Consider the following 22,348-nt stretch of genomic DNA (forward strand, 5'->3'; position numbering starts at 1 on the left):
GCTTAGAATGGCAAAGGAGTGGCGACGCTCCAAGCAGGTGCAAGAGGGGGGGGGGGTCACGGAGTGCAGCCGACTCAATGACATCGCAGTGCGCGACAGCACGGTTTGTCACGTGTATCAGCAAAGACGCACAGGAGCGACGTAGGCAAGACATAATTATAGCTGCAGTGAGGGGGCATGCCTCTAAAGTAATGCAAAACTCATCACGCCTGGCTGAAGCCTCACACAACACACGCACACCACATAATCCTGTTCATTTTAAGTCATGGTCTCTCGACTGAGAACCAAGGCCTTTTCGAAATCTGACGAAAGGCCAACTTGACTGCACCTCATCGAGTATACGTGAGCAAAATCGCTCCTGGATATCAGAAGCAGCAGCAAATGCATAACAGTCACCGTGCCCGGAGGGAGGCGGAACAAGCAGCGTTTGAACCCCTTTGAACATCGACAACCGCAGGCCGTGAATTAGTTGGGCCCAAGTCACTGCTTAGCGTAGTTATTGAAAAGGAAAAGAAAAATCTCTTTCGTTTTCGAAAGGAGTGAATCGCATTCATTAACACTTTTTTCTGGTACACTACATTCTGAGCGTTTCCACCGCTACTTCTTTTCATGTATTTATTTATTGAAAATTTCGGCAAGAAGCAACAAAATGCCGCTGGCTTATGCACAGTTTTAGCTCGTTAAATACACATAAGGTCGACGTCTGACGAAGTGAAATATTTCTGCTATTTGTCGGTTGGTAGGCAAACTGAAAAAATATGCAGTTAATTGCAAATCTTATTTAAAATAAAACCAGCATTTGAATAGTGAGGAAATAATATCGCATGCCTCCCAGTTTGATATTGGGATTGTAGGAAACCTTCTACCAGGGCTCACAGACGCTTCACAGTTAGTCACTTGAAAGAACAGGGTAAGAAAGAAAAAAACAACTGAGTTTTCGTGGAGCTTTGCTATGCCACATGAAGAAGATAATGCACGTCCAAAGCTAATTACAAATACGTATGTATAGTATATTTTATACGTTGTATGTTGCAACTTTACGTACCGAATATTCAAGAGCGAAGGAGCAGCCGACGCTGTATTTGTGCGCTTACTCGTGCTTACATTATTTAAATAAAATGATCACACTTTGAGGACGTTGTTGAAAGATTCGACCGATAGCACTGATTTTTCCGGTAGATAACGCTCCGAGGGGCTTTGATAATGGCAATTTTGATGGATCCGTTCTCATTGATTTGACCACATTTTTCGGTTGCATCATCCACGGCAACCTTTTCCTAGAACTAAAGGTCAAATTATACACCAGGTGCTTCTTTGCAACCAACAAAAAAAGCTCTCTATTCGGCCAACACATCACAGTTAGTATTTAAGGTAACCTCTCTAGTACCGCAGTTATTAAATGGGCGTTGCTCTAGCGTCCATTCTTGGGAACTACTACTTTCATCCTAATGATCGTCCCACTTGTCTTTCTTCGTCTACGCAATGCGCCCTGTATGCTAATGATAACCATCTTTTCTTGCAGTAATAATGTGGAATCTGTTGTTAACAAAGTGAGCCAGGATATAAACTACTTGTTTTCTAGAAGTATAAATTGATAATTAATCACTATAAGACAAAACTTGTCTTTCAAAATTTATTAACATTCAAAAGTTAGACATATATTTCTAATTTAGATCAACTTTCATTCCAATTCCGCCGTACATCGGAGCTCATTTTTGGGGATCGAACTTCACAATCGCATGAAATTTACCGTTCAGTTTGCATCCCTAAAAACCGAAATTTAAATGGTGCACGAACACTTGCTAAAACGCCTAGTTATTGTAATGCATCAATGTTAATTACGCTTCTCTTCGTTTTTTTACACAGTCACCTTAATTAGTGCAACAAGACACGGGGATTAAGATGCCATTCTCACTTAGCGCCATTGCAACATTCCGCGTCATGCTATTCTAATCATTTGTTTTCCTCATCGCTGGTCTGTGGAAACGAACCTCGTTTTATTCCTTGTTTCTTGATGATGCTCGACCAGCTGTTGCTAACCAGAGACAGTTCCAGGGAGTTTACTTCTGCCTGCACAAAACATTTGATGTTGTTTCTTATGACCGTCTTCTCCATAAACTCTTGAGTTACGGCGTTAGTTCCAGCCTGTGCACGCTGATGAAATGCAATCTGTGCACTCCGGTAAATTGCGTTCGCGTTGATGCTTAGTACTCTTTGCCTTATGAATCAACTTCCGACGTTCCGGAAGGACGTCTCTTAGGCCCTATATTTTTGAATGCCTTGGTTAATTATCCTAATGTTTTCGTCATTCGCGTCTTCTTTTGTACGCTAACTATAGTCAGCTTTACGGTGAAGTAGTATGAGCGCAGGATTGCGAATACAAAGGCGAATCTGAAAGTCTTTGCCCCTAGCATTTTTTAGCCAAACGACAGCTGTAAATGCGAAGTCAGCATATCCATTCCCAGCGGCGAAACCTTTTTTTGGACCGGCCCGGGCTTATCGGCCGGTAGCTCCACGGCACGGCGCTGCAATCGGTTGTTAAAGATGGCGGTTGTCCTTCCAACCTCCACGGCGTACGAGCAAACAAGTGTAGTTCGTTTTCTACAGAGCAAGGGACGAACGTTCATAGACATCCACAGGGAGATGTAGCCCACGTATGGGGGAAAGAAGTTTCGCTTTGAGATGTGTGAGGTGGTGGTGTTGCGAGTTCGCAAAAAGCCGTGAAGCTGAGACAACAGTCCAACGGTTGTTCCACAGTCAGCCGGACGAATTCTACAGCTGGCGCATCTCAAGTTTAGGGCTGCGATGAGACAAATGGTCTGAAACGGTGTGGGGACTACACGAAAAAAAAAAAAACCTGCAAGGTATGCGAAATAGTATGCATATTTGTAAGTACCTTTATGTACCTTATTTTGGCTAATAAAAATAGGGGCACAGACGTTCTGATTCGCCCTTGTATTACAGAAAGATGCGAGTTCTGTATCAGGCACTTGTTGTTTCCTTTAGTCGCAAAATGTCCACTTTAGCACGCAAATAATCACCTAATACGATTCTTTTGAAAAGCGCGAACCGTAGCTGCCGTGGTTGCTGAGTGGATATGGCGTTAGGCTGCTGAGCACGAGGTCGAGGGATTAAATTCCGGCCATGGCGGCCACATTTCGATGGAGGCGAAATGCGAAAACACCCGTGTACTTAGATTTAGGTGCACGTTAAAGAACCCCAGGTGGTCAAAATTTCCGGAGTCCTCCACTACGGCGTGCCTCATAATCAGAAAGTGGTTTTGGCACGTAAAACCCCATAATTTAAAAGCGCGAACCGTAAGCGCGACTTAGGAATTATTCGCTGACTCCCAACTAACTTTCAAAGAACATGTTTCAAGCACTGGTGATGCATCTTGCAGAAATATACGTCTGATGTCAAGAATGACAGAAAAGCTTACGAATGTCAAGTATGTTGTTCTCTTGTATTCCTGTTTCATCCGCTCGAAGTTGGAGTTTAGTTCTGTTGTATGAAACAGTATGAATTTGACCATCATGGTAAACAGTGAATGTGCGCAACGACGTTTCATTCGTATCCTGTACGGTCTATTTCTAGGACGTCATATATTTGATGCTTACGAACGCTGACTGCGCATGTTTAATACTAGACTTCTAAATATAAGGCCAAAATATTGTGATTACTTCCTCTTCTATAAAGTAATTCACAACCACTTCTCCGCGGATACTGGCAGCTTTAACGTTCTATGTGCCTAGCCCAAACATACTGTAATTCCAGCATTTTCAGGTGAATTTAGCTTGCACCTCTAACACGTCTTGTAACACAAGGCATCTTGCACTATTATCTTGATACTTTCAGCTTTTCTTTTTGTTACTTATCTGACTGGTTTAATTGGTGCCTTTGATGATGTCTTTGATTGATGGATGGCTTTGATTCATTTCCATTTTTGTTTCACGTTGTTGCACTCCTTCGAGATTTTCTCTTTGTATATTTTGTTTTATGTTCATTAGGCAACACAAGTGCACCAATATTAAGGCGTTGAGCTGCCCTTGGACATTTTCAGAAATAAATGAAACAAAATAAAAAACTGTGCATACTATGAAACTGCCCTCTTATTTTCACAGGCCTTATACGTTTTATCGATTGACTGAGGTCATTTCCTTTAACCTTGGTAACATAGCTTAACGTCTCTTTCACGACCAACGTATTGGTTCACGGTACGGATCAAAATTCTAATACATTTACACCTTCCAGTTACAACTGCATTCATTAATGAGCTTCAATAGTCTTCTTCATTCGCAAAAACACAAGATTTCGCCGTAAACTTTTTGCATGATTTACCAGTTGACAATAAAACTGCCGGATGCCTAAAACCATTTCCGGTGATTGCGAAACGCACACCTCTTTTGGTTTCATATTAAAAACGGTACTCCTGTCGATTCTCCATGATTCTATTTACATAATAATTTTTTATTTTCTAATATAATCTTCTAGGAATGACGTTGTACATTCAATATTTTGTTTAGCTGCTGTTCTATGTATGTATCAAAAATAATTGTAATATCTCCCCTAACATTGCTTTATTCTGGAATTTTTGTTTCGGCGTGCTTTTTACCATACACAGCGCTACATTTGAAATTAAAACAAAACTAAAATGATAGATGCACTTGAAATTCACTTTTAGGTTTAGCCATCCTGCTTAGGAATATAAACAACATGTGTGCGCATTCAAATAGTTGCATTCTCTATTACAAGTATATGAAAAGAGATGTACATACAAGGCCACACACCTAACCAAATACTATTCATATTTTTTTTATTCTGATGTTCTTGTGCAGGCACGGATATGGGAAGGGCTGTAAGCGTTGACTCTGCTCTTAAAACAAAAACAATTGCTTATAAAAGAAAAAAAGTATGGCGGCAGAAACTTAAGTAGCTAGAATAAGCGATCTAATGCACTTCATAATGCTTACACTTTTTTTGTCTTGACATACTTTGTACTGTAGCCACTTCTTCCATTTCAGCGCAGACTTCCCACTTTATCTCTCTTTTGCGTCCCCAGGGCCAACTCATCTTCGACGACGTTCGACACAGGGAACGTCTTTATCGGCCATCATATAAAACAAACAAATAGAAAACTGTACGTAGTCAAGAATCGCTCCACACGAATGAGTGGCGTGCAAAGTTATATATATTTGTTTTCTCGCCAACGGTATCGCCATGTTTTCTTGGGGGCATTCCGTTACACTATATATGGACACGCTCCAGGAGAGCTTGGGCCATTTCATTCCACGACAGGAGAAAATAATACTTCCGGTGGTGCGTAAGTGAATTGTCTGGTCTCGTATTTGCCTTTCGGTGCCCTTTTTAGAATAAACGTGGAGAGTTCCTTCTGCATTTTTAAATTAAAATAGCTAATACAGAAAAATTACTGGAACGTCCAATGCATCGCATTGCGCCTACAGTCACGAGGAGCCAGAGAATGCACTAATGTGCAAGCGTTCTTCATATGTGTTCTCGTAGCTCATGTTGTGCACGTAAACAATGCATTGTACCCGATCCTGTCAACTAGCTAGTCATGCGCGTCGGTTCTTTTCGGTCAACCATAAGAAGACCTAGATCACTAGAAATGTCTAGTTAAGGCTCATCAAAGCGATGTTTATGTGCTTGCCTTTGCCATCTGTTCACAGAGAGAAGCAGAAAGAAGAAACCATAGGCAGCAATAACAGTTTATGCTTTCAATGTCTCTTTCATTTGTCCCGCTGTCAAGAGGTCACATATCTCAAACGCATTTGCATTAGAGTACATGGTGTACGAACACCTGCTTTTTGAAGACAATCTGTAGTCTTACGCCATCTCCTAAGAAATGTGTCAGGCTGTCAGGAATTAAATAAGGTCCCCGCAGTGCCATATGCGGTCGAGAGCACGTCGAGCACTGCTCTTAGAAGCCTGACGCGATCGCGGCCTTCTTGAAAAATACAAACTACTGCAAGCATTCTCGCCCAATAGAAATAAAACACCCGCTAGTCGAGGCGCCAAAGAACAAATATCTGTATTAACCGCCAATAAGGTCACCGAATATGCGCTAAATACCCGCTAAAAACAGACAATAAACAGAACCACGCTGCAAATGGCATTTATTGCGTCTACGTAAAATACAGTTGAAAAAGAAATCACGCTCGACCGAGTAGCCTGTATCTTTTCATTCATAACCAATAAAAGATACGAATTATCATCATTCATAAGCGCTTTTTTTATGCGACTGCAAGTGAGTAAATATATTGCGAAGTGAACCATAAAAAACAAAAGATGCTTCCGTGCACTGAAATCACTGGCCATAAAGCGGGTTAGTGTATAAAATACTAGCGGTTAGTGTATACTAGCGGTTAGTGTATAAAATACCAGAAACATTTTGTCTGCGTATTTATCTAACATGGATGTAGGCCTCATCAGGCGTGTAGAAGACACGGCACACAAGAACAAGAACATCAGAAGGCAGTGTTGAAACGAAGGATTTATCGTCAAAAAGAGGAAAGAAAAGGAAAACATTGTACATCGGACAATGACTAAAGAAACAGTGAAAGGGAATCAATTATAGATGAACTTAGACATATGGAAGTACCTTACATGAGAAAATTAAAGTAAACTTAAAATTGAAGTACAGCAGCAGTGACTCAGGACTTGGCCGTACGTCCTTGTGTGTTTGTTCGCTGGCGTGGTTAGATCTAGAGTCCGTGTCATCACTGACCCAATTGGTCACCATCTTACCGATCCTACTAAAGGTGTTCGAGAAGTGTGCAACTGAAGCAGCATTTATTGTTACTTCGGAAGCCAGCCCGCAGAGAAAAGATAGGAGAAACGCGAAGTAAAAACGCGATACATACTGTTTGTGTTTGAAAAAGGCTGAATAAGCTGCAAGCTTGATAAAGCAGGAATGATTGCTTAAAAAAAGTTCCTGTACACCGCCCCCCCCCCTCCCACGCAAGAACAAAGCCATCATTTCAAGAAAACTGCTAGAAAATACGGTCACCCGCAAGAGCATGAATTTTCCCGCTAGGCAGGGCAAGAACCAAACAGAATTTGTTGCTGAAAGTTGCCAAATTTGCAATACTGCTGGTAAGCATTAGGCCCCTGACCCTTCAGTGCACTGTAACAATGGCTTGACACATCCATTGTGGTGAAACTAGCACGCAAAGGGAGATTCATGCAATGGGCCAGTTGGGCTGCACATCTAAGCGGTCCTCTGTGTAGTTGTAATATTACATCGTGCTTTGTAAAGCTAGCTTCTGCCTGCCTTCGCATAAAGGTGTGCTCGGTTGCTGTACCACAATGCAGACAAGTAACCCGTTGCTCTTCGCCAAGCAGGTGTTCGTAGCTATCTTAACCCACGATCAGCTGTCATCACTCCGGCTATCAACACGTCAGTGGAATGTGCACTGCTGCCCCCCCCCCCCCCTCATTCCATGAAGCCGTCACGTGGTCACCTTGTACGCCATCTGGAGCCTGCGCCATAGAAATCGCCTGCGCAGCTACATCTGTGCCTGCACCACCATGCGACATCTGGAGGCTGGATTCCCTGTGCAAAGTCCGATCGGGAATGAAACTCCTCATCCCACCAAGTATAAAGCAGCCGCGACTGTCGACACCACTCTGTGGGCTCGGTCGCTGTACTACAATGCTGTCAACTAACCCTTTGCTCTTAGCCACGCAGGTTGGTAACAAGCATTCTCTTTTTTGCAAAGAAGTCTAGCAATTGTCTTCTGGTGCAGCTGCCGAGCCCCCGGTGCTGTGTCACTATTGCTGTTGAGAGTGTTTGTGCCATTCGGTCCTTGCTTCTCTTGTCTGGAGACATCGACACTAACCCGGGTCCCTATAGTGCTGACCTTGTACTAAAGGAGCTGTAAAAATTATAAGCCGGCCAAAAAGAAATAATCACACAAATGAAAGACATTGAGAACCAACTACCGGCGACTAATAAGATTGTATTCGATTTCAATTCCCGAGTGACAGTAGTGGAAAAACTTTGCCAAAGCATCATCCCGTTACGAAATGAAATCGGGGTCATAAAAGCAGAAATTGCTAAAATTACTGACCTAGCCACTTGCTTGGAACGGTGTAGGGATGACGCTGAAAACCAATCACGTAGAAATAACTTAACCTTTTATGGTTTTCCTGATACTAATCCCTCGGAAACATTCGCCCAGTCTGAAGAAGCCGCAGTCCAGCTGTGCTCTCAGCATCTCAACATTAACATAGATACAAAAGAAATTGAACGAGCACATCGTCTGGCGAGGCACACCGCTGCGCGCCATCGCCATATAATTGTTAAATTTACATACTTCATGACAAAAGAGATTTATCAAATGGCCGTATGTTCAAAGGCACTGAACACAGTGTCGGCGAAATTTTTCTAAGGCTGTGCAGAACGCCCGCAGGCACCTTGTCGCTTTCGCGGAAGCAAAACCTGCTCGCTTTTCATTGCGTTACAAAACATACCACATAGGTACTAAACCCTACATATCTGACAAGACATCGCAGACCATCAAAGAAACACCATAGCAATCGCATTATCCTACGAGTCGAAGAACTCACCCTGCGATCGCGCGTAATATTCTGTCTTTTCCATTAATTTTTGCGTAGATACGCAGCTTTATACCAAAGCCTGAACACGTATCAAACCTTATGTCGTCATCCGCCAGTAACTTACTGATACTAACAGAAACGTGGCTTACAAAATAAATCGGTGACGCAGATGTACTAACCAATCTTCCCAACTTCGACACTTATCGGTGCGATCGGAGAGCCGCACGTATCGGAGGTGTTCTGATTGCCGTGAACCAACAATTGCCGTGCACACTAGTTAACACTGACAGCGACTTGGAAACACTGTGGTTAAAATGCCAATGTTCCCCACCAACAGTACTGCTGGGTATTTGTTACAGAGCCCCTCACCATCGACCAGACTTTTCTACTTTCTTAAACAACATAATAAATGAAATTACTTCAAAGCACCCCAATGCTATTATTCTCATTTTTGGGGACTTTAATTTTCCTGGCATTAAATGGTACAATGGCACTGCTTTACTAACAAGTCAAACTGAGGCGAGCGACTTTATAGAAGTGTGTTTAAATTACAATTTAACACAGCTAGTACTGGAGCGAGCCCGTGTTTCGGGTACCTCTTCCAATAGTTTAGATCTTAAACTAACCAGTAATACTGAACGCTTAACGTCCCTTACATATCTCCATGAGGTAAGTGATCACAAAGCTATTTTTGGTGCTTTCAATTTCGCTCCTTCACCACACGACATGCACGAGAAGACAATTTGTTTATGTGACAAAGGTTACTATATGTGAGGCTATCAATACTGAATTAAACGCATTCTTTCTACGTTTGCAGATGGCTTTCATAACCATTCCATTTATGATAACTGTCTCTTGTTTAAAAACAAGCTATGTGAACTAAAGAACCGATTTATTCCCAGGATAACCATACGATCCAATCAACAAAAACATGGTTTACGAGATCCTTAAAACGACCAGAATATAAAAAAGCACCTCTATCGCCACGCTAAAGTTAAGGCATGCTCAGTTGCCTGGTAGAAATATTACGCTGTGGAAACTAAGTACTTAATTGCAATTCGCGATGCCAAGCGAACCATTTTGCACTATGACCTGCCTAACATTTTGCTTAATAAACCAAGAAAATTATGACAGGTGATAAACCCCAAAGCAGCGCGTATCAATAGTCTGACTAACCAGCTGTGTGAATCGGTGACCGATTTAACCTGCGTTAATATGTTCAACAACACGTTGTCTTCAGTCTTCACTAGTGAAATGGAGACACTTCCTCCTCCGGCTATCACAAACACACAATGCAACATGTCAGCCATCACATTCACAGTACGTGGGCTTTTATCTGTGATAGAAATTACTAAGTTCCCTTCATCATCTGGCATCGATGACATTAGCTCTAAACTACTAAAAAACATGAAACGCATTTCTATAGAGGTTCTCTACTTATTATCTTCACAGTCGCTTTCCACAGGGACCATGCCTATTGGCTGAAAGATAGGGAAGGTTATTCCAGTCTACAAATCGGCCAACGAAAATTCTCCTATAAATTACCGCCCCATAACATTGACAAGCGTTCCCTCCAAAATCATGGAGCATGTAATCTACTCCCATATTATGAACTTTTTAGATGCTAACAACTATTTTCATCCTTCGCAGCACGTTTTCCGCAGGTGCTGTTCTTGCGAGACCCAGCTTGCACTATATCTTCATGACGTTCATGCTAATATAGACAGTAACATACAAAGAGCTTCCATATTTTCGGATTACACGAGAACGTTTCACAAAATATCTCATCAACGCCTATTTAAAACTTTCTCGTTTGAATTTGCATCCTAATATTCTAAGATGGCTTGAGCAATATTTAAGTATCCGGTCACAGTACGTCTCATTTATAACCACGCTTCAAACATTGCACGCATCACATCAGGCGTACCACAGGGGTCCGTCCTTGGCCGCCTTCTTTTCTTAATTTACATTAACGACTTACTCTTGCATGTGTCCTGCCATACCCGTATGTTTTCTGATGACTGCGTTAGTTACCGCGCAGTCAATACCATCACTTACAAAACAACTCTTCAATCTGACCTCAACCGGGTACAAGAATGGTGTGATCTTTGGCTGATGACACTCAACTCTAATACATGCAATGTTGTCTCATTCAACCGTCATCATCACCCACTTCGCTTTCCTCATTGGATTGGTGACGTAACCGTGGAATTAGTAGAATCCTACAAATACTTAGGTACCACCTTGGCTAATGGTCTAATCTGGAATTCGCATGTTACTAATGTTATTTCATCGGCTAACAAAACATTGGGATTTCTAAAACGTTACTTTCACGTTGATCCATTGAATGTAAAACTGTTAGCCTATAGATCATTGGTGAGAATTAAACTCGAATACGCATCTGCCATCTGGGATCTGCCTCAAGCACGTCTCGCCAATGCCGTCGAAGCAGTTCAAAATCACGCCACCAGGTATATTCATTCTACATATTCTTACATCGTCAGCATATCTTCTTTAAAAAATGGCTGTGGCTTAGCTAAGGTTAAGCCCAGGATTCGAAGCATACTAGCCTTTATTTTAACGCGACAGCGTTAAGGAGCTCGTGTCGCAGAAAAGCCGGTGTCGTCGGCATCGGCTCAGGCATGCGGCGCTTGCTCAGGCGCACATTTCGTTGTCGCGCCGAACGCTGCGTTGCTCGACGCTCACCGCGTCCGATGCAGGGCGCGTAGTCGCTGCGCCGTAGCAAAACCACCTAGAAACAGTCTCTGTAGCACGCAGCAACCTTCGCTTCTCATTCCAACGAACAGCTGTGTCTCCAGGCATCTCACCTCGTGAGTGTCTAGCAGAGGCAAGCGCAGCTGCTTATATACCGCCGCGACGCCGCGAGCGACGGCGCGAGTTGGAGCCCTGTTTCTCCCCTGTCGTGACGTCACGGTGTCACGTGGTCAGCCTTGAAGGCGACGCCGCGAGCGACGGCGCGAGTTGGAGCCCCATTTCTCCTCTGTCGTGACGTCACGGTGTCGTGTGGTATTGAAGGCGACACCGCCGCGCCTGAGGAGCTGGGTTAGGCTCTAGTAATATGCTTCGCATAAAAAAGAATCTTCCTTACTGCTTCTGACCTTTTGTCGCCGCATTGCCACCCTATGCCGCTTCCACACGTTCTACTATTCGACGCTTAATCGATCACCATACATTGTGCCTCCAACGTGACAGTCACGACGCATTGGCCATCCCCAGCAGGTATCTCATCCACAGTCACGCACAAATGCATTTTGAGCCTCATTTTTCTACAAAGAATCTAAAGATTGGAATGACTTTCGTCATCAAATCGCTGCCATCACCTGCTTTTCACAATTCGTTCAAGCTGTAAAAACCTTTTTATTTACGCAATTGAATGCATTATAATACTTGTTTGTATAGGTTCCATCCCCACCCCTTATGTATTACAACTACTACGGGGTCTTTAAAGAAATAAAATGAAATGAAATACACCATTAAAAATAAACTACAACATACGCCATTGACTGACAATCGCAAATACACACCAAATTCGGGAAATAAAAAGTAAACGAAAAGGTTGCACCATGCGGTAATACATTTAGTATCACTATTTAAGAAACTAAATCTTTTAGAACAACGAATAAATAGTTAAAACAAATTTGCTGAAAATTTTAATAAAACAAATGAAATCTCACTTCGCAAAAATTGAAAACACACTGCTTTTAAAGCATTGAAACCCTTCCACACGCTAGAAAGCACTTAACGAGTCCAGTTTTCAAGACTTCCATCTTCGTGTGCAAGCCAATAAACAAGCAAAAACAAAAAAAGGCGACAAAGACACACACAGAAAGGGAGAGAGAAAGAGAGGGTAGCGTGAAGTTTTTTTTTTTTTTTTCATAAAAACCAGGAGCAGATTCTGGTCCCGTCGTTTAGCGCTGTTTGAATTTTATTGTTACCATGCAACACCAACTCGCCCAATCCGCTGCCCTTCTGCAGATAACAGCTTTGTAATAAGGTTCGGGGCTGTCCCTAATGACATAGCAAACTGAAACTAAATCCCTTTAGCCTTTCTTCGTAATTGCTCATCGTATTGAGCACAGAGAAAAATACGAAACTGCAAATATTTCAGGCTTGTGACTGCATTTCGAAAGGTTACAGAAGCTCCTGCTGTCAGGCCATCTTCTGCCTTGACTTTAATAGCTGCCGACCAAATGAGATTTTAACAGCTTTCTCATTTGTCAGCGTGCTCAACAGGACACCGCGTTATAAAGCTGTTTTCATTGTTTTGGAGGATAAAGTCCAATGTAGAAAAATAAGAGCTTTTCTATGCTTGAATTTTTCGACTTCCGATCTGTGCTACAGATGAAGCAACCGCTTTTTAGACATATCAGAGTGATCAAAGGATGTTGCCGTATTTCTTCCAACATTTTCATACGTACGTATTGCTCTGATGATTTTATCAGTCATCTTTGCAATGACAAATGTAAATCAACTTACCATAGCTGCGATAAAGTGCTCAGCAATGAACAAGAAGTGAACGACTGGATAAGGGCTCAGAATAGATTACCGAATCACCTGTCGATCGTATACAAATATCTAAGAAGAGGCGACTCATAGTAAGGTAGTGTAAAAACGTTCTATTTGTAATCGTGGAAGTTAGCATAAATATATTCAGCACTGAGACATTCGGTATATAAATCACCCTGTGTATTATGCCCACAAGCATTTTTATTTCTGTTTCAAGAATTTCAACCTTGCCGGCATCTCTGATGATTTTTTACTTGTGTTACAGTGATGACTAGAAAGTAAAACGGCCTTGATATTTTGGAGTACGATGCTACATATGCACCGCCGCAGTCATACGGACGCAAGGCATGATATAACTTATTTTTCATAACGCACTGACAAAATACTTTTTTTGTACTATACTATGCAGAATTTAATAACTTATCTCCGGCTTTCAACAGAACACCCTCTTGTCATTTCACATTCAATACAGCTTAACAGTGCGCATGTAGATTCAAAGAAGAGTTATAGGGGTTGCTTTTTTTTAATTATAGGATTCATTATTTACATTGTACAGTGCCTGATGTGGAACCTATACTATATGAGATGTGGTTACACAGCAGAAAACGGTTTGGTATTGCAAAATAAGTGCGCAGTCTCACAGGCCGGCAGTAGCAACACTGGATGAGGTAGACAGAAATGAAGTCGCATAGTAGAGAATCCGCGAGTAGTCAAAATGAGGAATGTATATAGAATACTTCCGGAGGAACTGAGGAGCCGTCCTCAGTTACTTTAGGCCCGGCGACAATGTATTAAAACTTAGTTTCTATTTATTTCTTCTTGAAATATTGTTTATATATGAAAGTAAAGAACGACGGTCATCCTTTAATACTCCGCACCCTAACAGCTGTGTGAGTACGTCAGCGCGGTGTCTAGGGCAACAAAGTATTCGAGCATGATAGCGCGTTTCTCTAGAAATAGATCTACATACCTTCGAATGTTAAGCTTCTCGACTTTTTGGAAAGCATTAAGAAGTTTTGACCGTATACCACTCCAGTGTTCTTACTCAAAATGTGCAGCAAAGTAACGTTTTATGGACAGTGTCGTCGACAGCAATATTTGGCACTCTTTATGGCCTTATTTCTTGAGAAAAAACGATTGGACTTTACCACTGCTACCAACCGTTTTCGGTGCCTGCATCCCCACGGATAAACCTCACTACACGCCCACAAATAATGGAAACAAATCTCGAAGCTCATGCATTATCCCCATTGGAGAAGTTGGAAACTGCCAGGTAATATTACAGCTACTCTGTACTGTACTGTACTAATTTGCGAGTGGCGCTGACGGAGCTGGACGTCTAAGCGACCGTGTTTTGCACGGGATTAATTTGCGGGAGGCCCGGGCGGAGACAGGTATCAAGCCCGAGACGTCGAGCTCAGCACCACCACTGTGCCACTGCTACAAAAGACAACTTGATGTACTGTAAATTCTTCTTATATATAACATCAAAAAACTCCAGTCACCGTATTCCGTCCTCCGTATTTATCAGTGTTGTATTACCACAACCGGGGCATACTCTGTCCACACTTCAGGATCTCACGAGAGTTGACTCGGGTACCTAAACCCTCTCTAAGCTTTTCCTGAGTGTTTCGAGGATAGCCAAGCCACGTCTCATGGTAAGACTGATATTCCTGATGAAAAAAGAAAATTAAGTCAGGTGGCTTTCCATGTCAGACCCACGCTCTGATTTGAGGCATACTTCAGCGGCGACTCCTGAATATTTCGACCCCCTGGAGTTCTTTACCTTCCGCTGATGCAACGTAAGTGGGAGTTTGCGCACTCTGCTTCCTGACTTGAAAATGCGACTGCTGTGGCAGGCGAGCGTAAGCTTAGCACCGGAACATAACGGTTACTCTGCTACCACAGCGGATAACGTTTCTCTTAATATTTATTATTCATTTTTTATTCCAGCTTTGCTTATTATTCTAGCTTAGTTTTATTCTAATTTTTAGAATCAGCACTCTATGCCTCCGATACCTTGAATCTCGAGCAATGAATTTGCACAATAAAAACAACTCCAATGATTGCAGTCTACTGGGAGTACCATATGGTGCAGAAAAAAATTGAATGTGAGGTTAAGGACCGCGCAAAACGCGGTGGAACGAAAGATATTAGGCTAACTATAAAGACAGGCACACGGGAGTAGTCAATACGGGAGTAGTCAATATTTTACTTGATAAAAAATTGAATAGATGCAGTTGGGCAGCCCCCGTGGGCAACCCAACTGCATTTATTCATTTTTCATTCATTTATTCACGTATACGTATAGCTTAGGGAAGATGACCAGTGGTTTAGTGCAGTTACAGAATGTGTGCCATGGGAAGAGAAAGGCCGTCAAAAATGGCAGAAATTGATGTTCTGTAATAAAATTAGCAAATTTTTAGGGATAAGGCAGAGTCGCATGGCGCCAGACACGAGTGACTGGGCATCGCTGGAAATGCCTGCGCCCTGCAGTGGTCATAAGTAGGCTGCATGGGACGGTTATTACTTGATACATTTTCGTTGGCCTCAGCCTTTCTAGATCTCAATTTCTAGGGCTTTTATTCAAAATTTTCCATGTCTGGGGATAAATTGGCTTTGGTAATTTTGACCTAGAAACTTCAGAGTTTCCTGCTTAGCATATAGCAACTGATCGTGGATGGTACTTTTCCAATTGAAAGGTGTATGGCGAACCTATGAGCTGTCGTATCCCAAGGATTGAAATAAACTGTTCCGCAGATAAAGACTTGTAACTTATCTTCACTCTCTCCAGCGCGTTGTAAACGTACGTCAATTCCAGTGAGGTGGTTCTGTCAGCCATGTAAAGCCTGACATTCTTCTGAAGCTATAACGTTCTTTAAAGCAGTAACTTTTCAGAACAAACAGTTTTGACACACGTACACGTCTTCAAGCTTTCACTGCTCCAGGCTCTCTTGAAAGAACCAATTTAGACACGAGATGACTTCGTATCCACAAATTAATTATCAGCAGTTTTGAAAACTTAGCCCCCTATTTCCTGCTTGCGATTTTTGAAATGGGGAACTGCATAAATACTGCAGTCGACACAATAAAGTAAAATAAGAAAACGAGGATGGGGCTCTTAGATTCGCCGATTCTTATCCCCCAAAGTTCGTTTTTGAGATCACAATCTCTATAGTAACTAAGTTAGATCGATATCAGTGTTGGTCTTTTGTACTCTTGCGTGGGTATTCAGAGACACCTAACGCTTATTGACATGTTTATAATAGGCTGATACGCGGAGCTGTAATTCGTATTACAGCAAATGTCTTGTCATTCAATGTTTCGCAGGCACATTACATTCGAATGTCACAATATCCAAGAACTCATGCGTTCGTCTCAGCTTTTGTGGGGCAGTACGTTACTCACTACGGCCCACAAGCGTTGGCAAGCAATAAACCTATACGTGGCCAGCTCAATATGTCAGCCAAGTGATACTGATGCTCAGCAACTAGGTACAATCTATCTATTCCACAAGCACACTCGGATACACATTCCTATACATTACACTCATACAGTTACTCAAACTCATTGTAGCTATCTATCACACTTAACGGACGCCCAAGCAGCGTTGCGGATTGTATTCGACTGCCTGTCTGCGTCACTCTAGCTGGAATGTCACCAAACGAGGGAGTTTTGAATTCAGGCCCAGAAGAATACATGCTTTCAAAAATGTCAAACAGCGTCCAAGAAACTGTTGCTTACCGGCGTTCACGTCGACTCATGAGAGAGCAGAGTCCTCAGGAAAAGGTAAAGAGGTTAACTTGGCTAACCACGCTCAGCAGCCTGCCTAAACTGTAGTAGCAGAAGTGGTTTTGAGAAGAACAAGGGAAGAAATGCTCACACAATGCACACACATGCAACTGAGTTTATCGTTGAGTGAATCACAGGTGGTCACATGAGCTGGTGGACATCACGCAGCCCTATATCCACCAAGAACTGGCATTTATTAACACGGCGAAGCAGGCTTTTGATGATGGTCAATTGATGGTCCCATTGATGGCACGTGCGCAGTGTCTCTCTGACCACGGGCGGAGCGTGAAAAAGCGTGGGAAGGAATAGCATCAGAAAAGGCATCGCCACAAGGTCATGGCCCTGAAGTGCAAAAATAAAAACAGGAAACGGAATAAAATTAGTGTGTAATCTTGCTGTTTCATCCTATCAGATTTATTTGGAAGGTAAAGCCTATCCGTACCAGTCCACATTGGGTGCGTCTTCCATTCGAACTTCAATGCTAGACAAAGTAATCCTCATGGCTGCTTTTGTTCCTTTCAATAGAGCTTACACCGCGGTAAGGGGTTAAGCTTGAGTTTGAACCTCGGGCCAGGAGCAATTTGTTTTCAATTTAACAGAAATCCACATGGGCATGGAATCTTAGATTCCTATCTTCTTTCTTTTGTGTTGCTCCTCACACGTGGTGAAAGAGAGAAATAAGCTTTCACAATATATCCGAAAAATGTGCCGCTTTGTACACGCTCTGACAAGACACATGTATAGAGTAAAAGAAAAAAAAAACTGTTTCTAGCTCGATACTTCTACCGCAGCGATATCATTTTCCCTTTTTTTTGCTATTTCTTTTTCGTTCTAGTTCGCTGCTCTAGCGTTACTGTTTTTCAGCTCTTGTCCTGCAAGAAAGCTAATCTCAGTAGATGAGGCGAGTTCATTTCACTGACAACAGCACCTGTATCCCATGTCCGCCGGCTATTTTTCCCAGCCACGTGTCATACTGCTGATTGGCTGCAGTGATATTGCCATTCTTTTCCGAGGTTCCGAATTTTTTCCCAATAGACAACCTTTTTTTTATTGTGCTGTCGTTTCCTGTGGAAAAGGGCAGTCCTTCAACCAGGCTCTCGTTTCAAAGAACAAATCTAATTACCGGCAGTTGCCCTCCAAAAGCCACTCCGCGCAAGGCGCAGTAGCCATGATACCAGACTGAAATAATATACAGGTGCAGTAAACTTGGGTTCAGCCTCGGAGCTCGTCGTTCGCATGACGTCTTTTTTTTTCTTAGTGATGAAAGAGAAGACTCAGTGCTTTAACGAGATTGCCGAAAGGAAATACTTAATATCAACTTTCACGACAACGCTAACCCTCGGCGATTTTGAAGCCGAACAAAAGCGTGTACGTATAATGCGATGCACCGGATACAGCTGCAGTGATAGGATTTTGGGTATTATGTGGAATGTATGGTCTGATTAGGCACGTGGTGCTTGGAACCCCCGGGGGAATCTCGTCAGCGAGAATGTGCGAATGACGCGCAGTGTCTCATTCAACATAAGCGAACACACCATGCAGCGTTCCGTCGAGCGTATTACAGGTATATTAAGTTAAGTCGCGTGTCCCTATGAGTGAGGTCACCGCACAGACGTGGCCGTAGCTGCACTTGCAGCATTACTTCTACCCTCTGGCTTGGAGTACGGCACCCGCGAGGAGAAGGAAAAAAACGGCGTTCGGTTTGAAATATCAGCTCTTTCCGCGGCGCGTGGCGATGCAATACTTCGCAGGCAGGATCGTTAGCGTGCATCGTATGCACGGCGCTTGTCAGCTCAAGATGGCCAGACCTGGTGAGGCCCAATCGAGTTGTGAATGTAGTATAACGTACGAGAATTTGCATCCGCGTCTGTAAATTATCTTTTGCAATATCGGGAGAAGAAAAGAGGATGCTGTACATGCCTGCTCCCCCCTCCCCCCCCCCCCCCAAAAAAAACAATATGACAGTAGAAGCTTGTAGATAGAGTTTTAACAAGGGTTCGCCAGCAATAGTACGCCTGGAGTTTACAACTGTGGGTTAACCGACTCAAAACCGTCAGAAACAGTTCTACCTCTCTTGCATCTCCTTTATGCACCTGTCCAACGCACGCCATTTCTCTAACAATGCCAAAGTGGAACTTTCTCGACCCTGAGGCGGCTTGCGGGCTTTTCTCTTGGCACATGGTAATTTGACATTACTTCTTTCGACATCTTGCGGTGTTTTCTTGACCTTCATATAATTTTGTTTTTGTTTTGAAATTTTCTCCGCCTTGATGCGTTGTAGAAAAAAAAAATTTTCTAGCTTTGTTGCCTGCAGCACTGTTCATCCAAAAATACTTTCCCGCAGTTTTTATGCATAAACGTGGTTCGTGTCTGTTTGCGGATGAATGTGCATTCCTGTTGTCATCCATTTTTCCAGTGAAAGCAAAAAATTTTTGAATTTGTGTAAGGATTCGAAATTGTCCCAGCTCATAATTCAGACCACTAGAATTACGCCTACTACTTCTAACATCGTCTTTTTGTTGCTCACTCATACGCCTGATCTTTTTCATTCCATACCGTACCTACCGGGACTGAGCGACCACATACTGCGTCATTTTTCTTTGACTTGCACCGCGCCTCATAAGAGTAACCACAGAAATATATCCGTCAATATAAACAGGCTAATTATGGTGTTATTACCCAGAGCTCTCTGCCTTTTTAGATGATTACTTGCGCAAATTTCATGATTGCTCCGTGAATACTAACTGAAATTTATTCGAAGAAAAAGTTTCATTGCTCATCGAGAAATACGTTCCACGCATATTCTTTGCGTCAAACAGGCAATCGCCATGGTTCACTCAATTGTTAAAAAGGCTCTGTAATAAAAAAAAAACACATTTTTCACTCTGAAACTCACCGGTACTCAAGAAGATTGGACTAAATATCAGGCCGTGTCTACCAAATACAAGAAACCTCTCAAAAAGGCCAAGAATTCATTTTTTTTTCAATACTACATTACCATCTTTTCTAATTACTAAGCCTAAGCAATTTAGGAGCCTAGCCAACAATAGAGACAATTCAGCCATCGCCCTTAAAGACTCAAGCGATCAAGTAATACAACTTGATCAATGCGGAAATGTTCTGAACTCTGTATTTGTTTCTGCTTGGTCCAAAACGTGCGCTCTGCAACCCCTACATATCCCGGTACTGACGTTTTAACGATAGACCCTATTGTCTTTGATATTGCTTGCATAATAGGAACAATAAATTATTTAGAGCCTTCTTCATAATGTGGCATTCATAACATAAATTCAAAGTTTTTAAAAAGGAACTAAATTGTGGAGTGCTATTTTTTCTATTCTACTCCAGTAATCTCTTCACACACCCTGCATTCCGGCAGACTGGAAGGTCGGGAAGGTGATTCCCTTGCATAAGTATGAGGATAGCCATACGCGCGTATAATTATAGGCCTTGTTCACTTACACGCATTCCATGTAAAAATATGGACCATGTCATTTACTTTCACCTCGCATCATTCCTTTAGTAAAATGCCTTTTTTACAGGTCATCAGCATGGATTTTGCAAGTCATTTTCAACTTTTACCATATACACATGAGCTAAATTCCACACTTGACAGGAGTTCTATTGTTGACTGTATATTCCTAGATTTATCTAAAGCGTTTGACAAGGTTTCTCGTCAACTGCTATTTTTAAGAACTAAGTAAACTTAACCTTGATCCTAACGTTCTTCAATGGCTGCACTTTTTTCTTTCCGATCGCTCACAATTTGTCAAAGCTAGTAACACTTCCTCTGTCACTTTTACTGTCGAATCAGGTGTGCAACAAGACTCTGTGCTGGGACCTTTGCTTTTTCTTATTTATAGTAATGATTTACCTGATCGATCATGCTCATCAATTAACCTCTTTGCAAACGACTGTGTCATGTACCGTGAAATTAACAGTGACTCCGATATAGGTCTTCTTCAGTTCAATATAAACCATACTCGTCACTGGGTTAAGAGGTGGAATACGGAACTAAGCATCAAGAAATGTAAGTACGTGCGTGTGTCTCGTCGTAATACTGCACTGCATTCATATGATCTTAATACTAGTAACTTAGAATCTGTGTCCTGTTACAAATATGTAGGCGTATTTATTTCTGGTAATCTTTCTTGGAAGACGCACGCTGACCATAAACCAACAACGCTAATCGCATGCTGGGCTAACTACGTCGCAATTTTTATGTCTTCTAGTCCTGTAAAACAACTTTATAAATTGTGAGTCGGCACTAAACTTGTATATGCTGCATCTGTCTGGAACCCCAGTGAAAAGGTGCTCCTCTATCAACTTGAATCTGTCCAAAACCCAGTGGTTCGCTTCTTATTTCTAATCGTCACCGTAACTCCAGCAACACTGCCATGAAAGCAAGCTTATCATTACTATTGCGATCCCAATGTAGCAAACTATTCCGTCTTTGCCTGTTCCATAGGTTATATTATGACAACCACATTCTGAAGGATAAATTGATAACCCTCCTTTGCTACGTTTCAGCTCACATCAACCATCGTCATAAAGCTGGTGTTTCTTTACGCGACACCAACCATTTTTTCAATTCATTCATCCCCAGTACGTCAGCAAGTTGGAATCAGCTTCCCCGATCTGACGTCGAAATATGTGATAATTCTAAGTTTAACGCTGCTCTAACTAACCTTTTATTGTCGTAAACACACTAAATTGTAGCATTGTCATATTTGCTATTCTTGCTTAGCTTTCTTTTTCATTTTTGATCAGACCAAACTTTGTTTTGTAGGCATATATTACTATTTACAGGGTCATTTCTTTTGCTTTCCTCCTTCGTTAATGAGGTCTCTTTATGCTTTTTGTGCTCAGCAGTGTTTCTCTTCTTTTTTTTGCCCTGTACTGTGCGCTAATTATTGTTAATTTTCTTTATTGTTTTTTGCAACTCTTTCTTCGTTTTAGTTTTATACAATCTTACTGCTGCTTTTTTTTCCACAATGTACACACTCCTCTCTGTGAAGCCCTCGGGCCCTGAGGGTAATGAAATAAATAAATATATATAAATAAAGTATTCGCAAACCCTAACATGTTCGACATACATATATGTGTAAAATATTGTTATTTATTTTCGTATATCTTGCCAAACTATGTCAATTATTTATTAAAAGGGGCATTAAGAAGATTCCATCTACATTCTTGCGTTTCTGTGCTTTGTTTTGTATCTTTCTGTACCCCCAAAGAGCCGCATATTGCGAGTTCATAGAAAAGAAAACGAAATCGTGGGCTTGAATTCCAACGTCTCACAACTTCTGTCTGATGTCCTACGATTACAAACGCAGGGATGGTAAAATTTAAAAAGCAACATCCGTTCTACTACGATAACCTGAAGTCGGACTAGCACGGCGCTATAATTATGTTCTTTGAAATTGCCGGTGCGATGCGGGCTTCCACA

General features: G+C 42.1%; 1 protein-coding gene across 2 annotated transcripts in view; it reads right to left on the reverse strand.

Annotated features, from left to right (window-relative positions):
• The window catches only part of LOC135915271 (uncharacterized), a 279,129-nt gene that overhangs the window by 196,897 nt on the left and 59,884 nt on the right, over window positions 1-22,348 (reverse strand). Inside the window, exon 3 of one of the 2 annotated variants that reach the window (XR_011507138.1) lies at window positions 17,109-17,241. The exons of the other annotated variant lie outside the window; for it this stretch is intronic. The gene's annotated coding sequence lies outside the window, so the exon portion shown is untranslated. Of the gene's footprint in view, window positions 1-17,108; window positions 17,242-22,348 lie in introns of those variants that run through there. 2 annotated transcript variants of the gene reach the window in all.

This window comes from Dermacentor albipictus, chromosome 7 (assembly GCF_038994185.2).
Source record: "Dermacentor albipictus isolate Rhodes 1998 colony chromosome 7, USDA_Dalb.pri_finalv2, whole genome shotgun sequence".
NCBI classification, from domain to species: Eukaryota; Metazoa; Arthropoda; class Arachnida; order Ixodida; family Ixodidae; genus Dermacentor; species Dermacentor albipictus.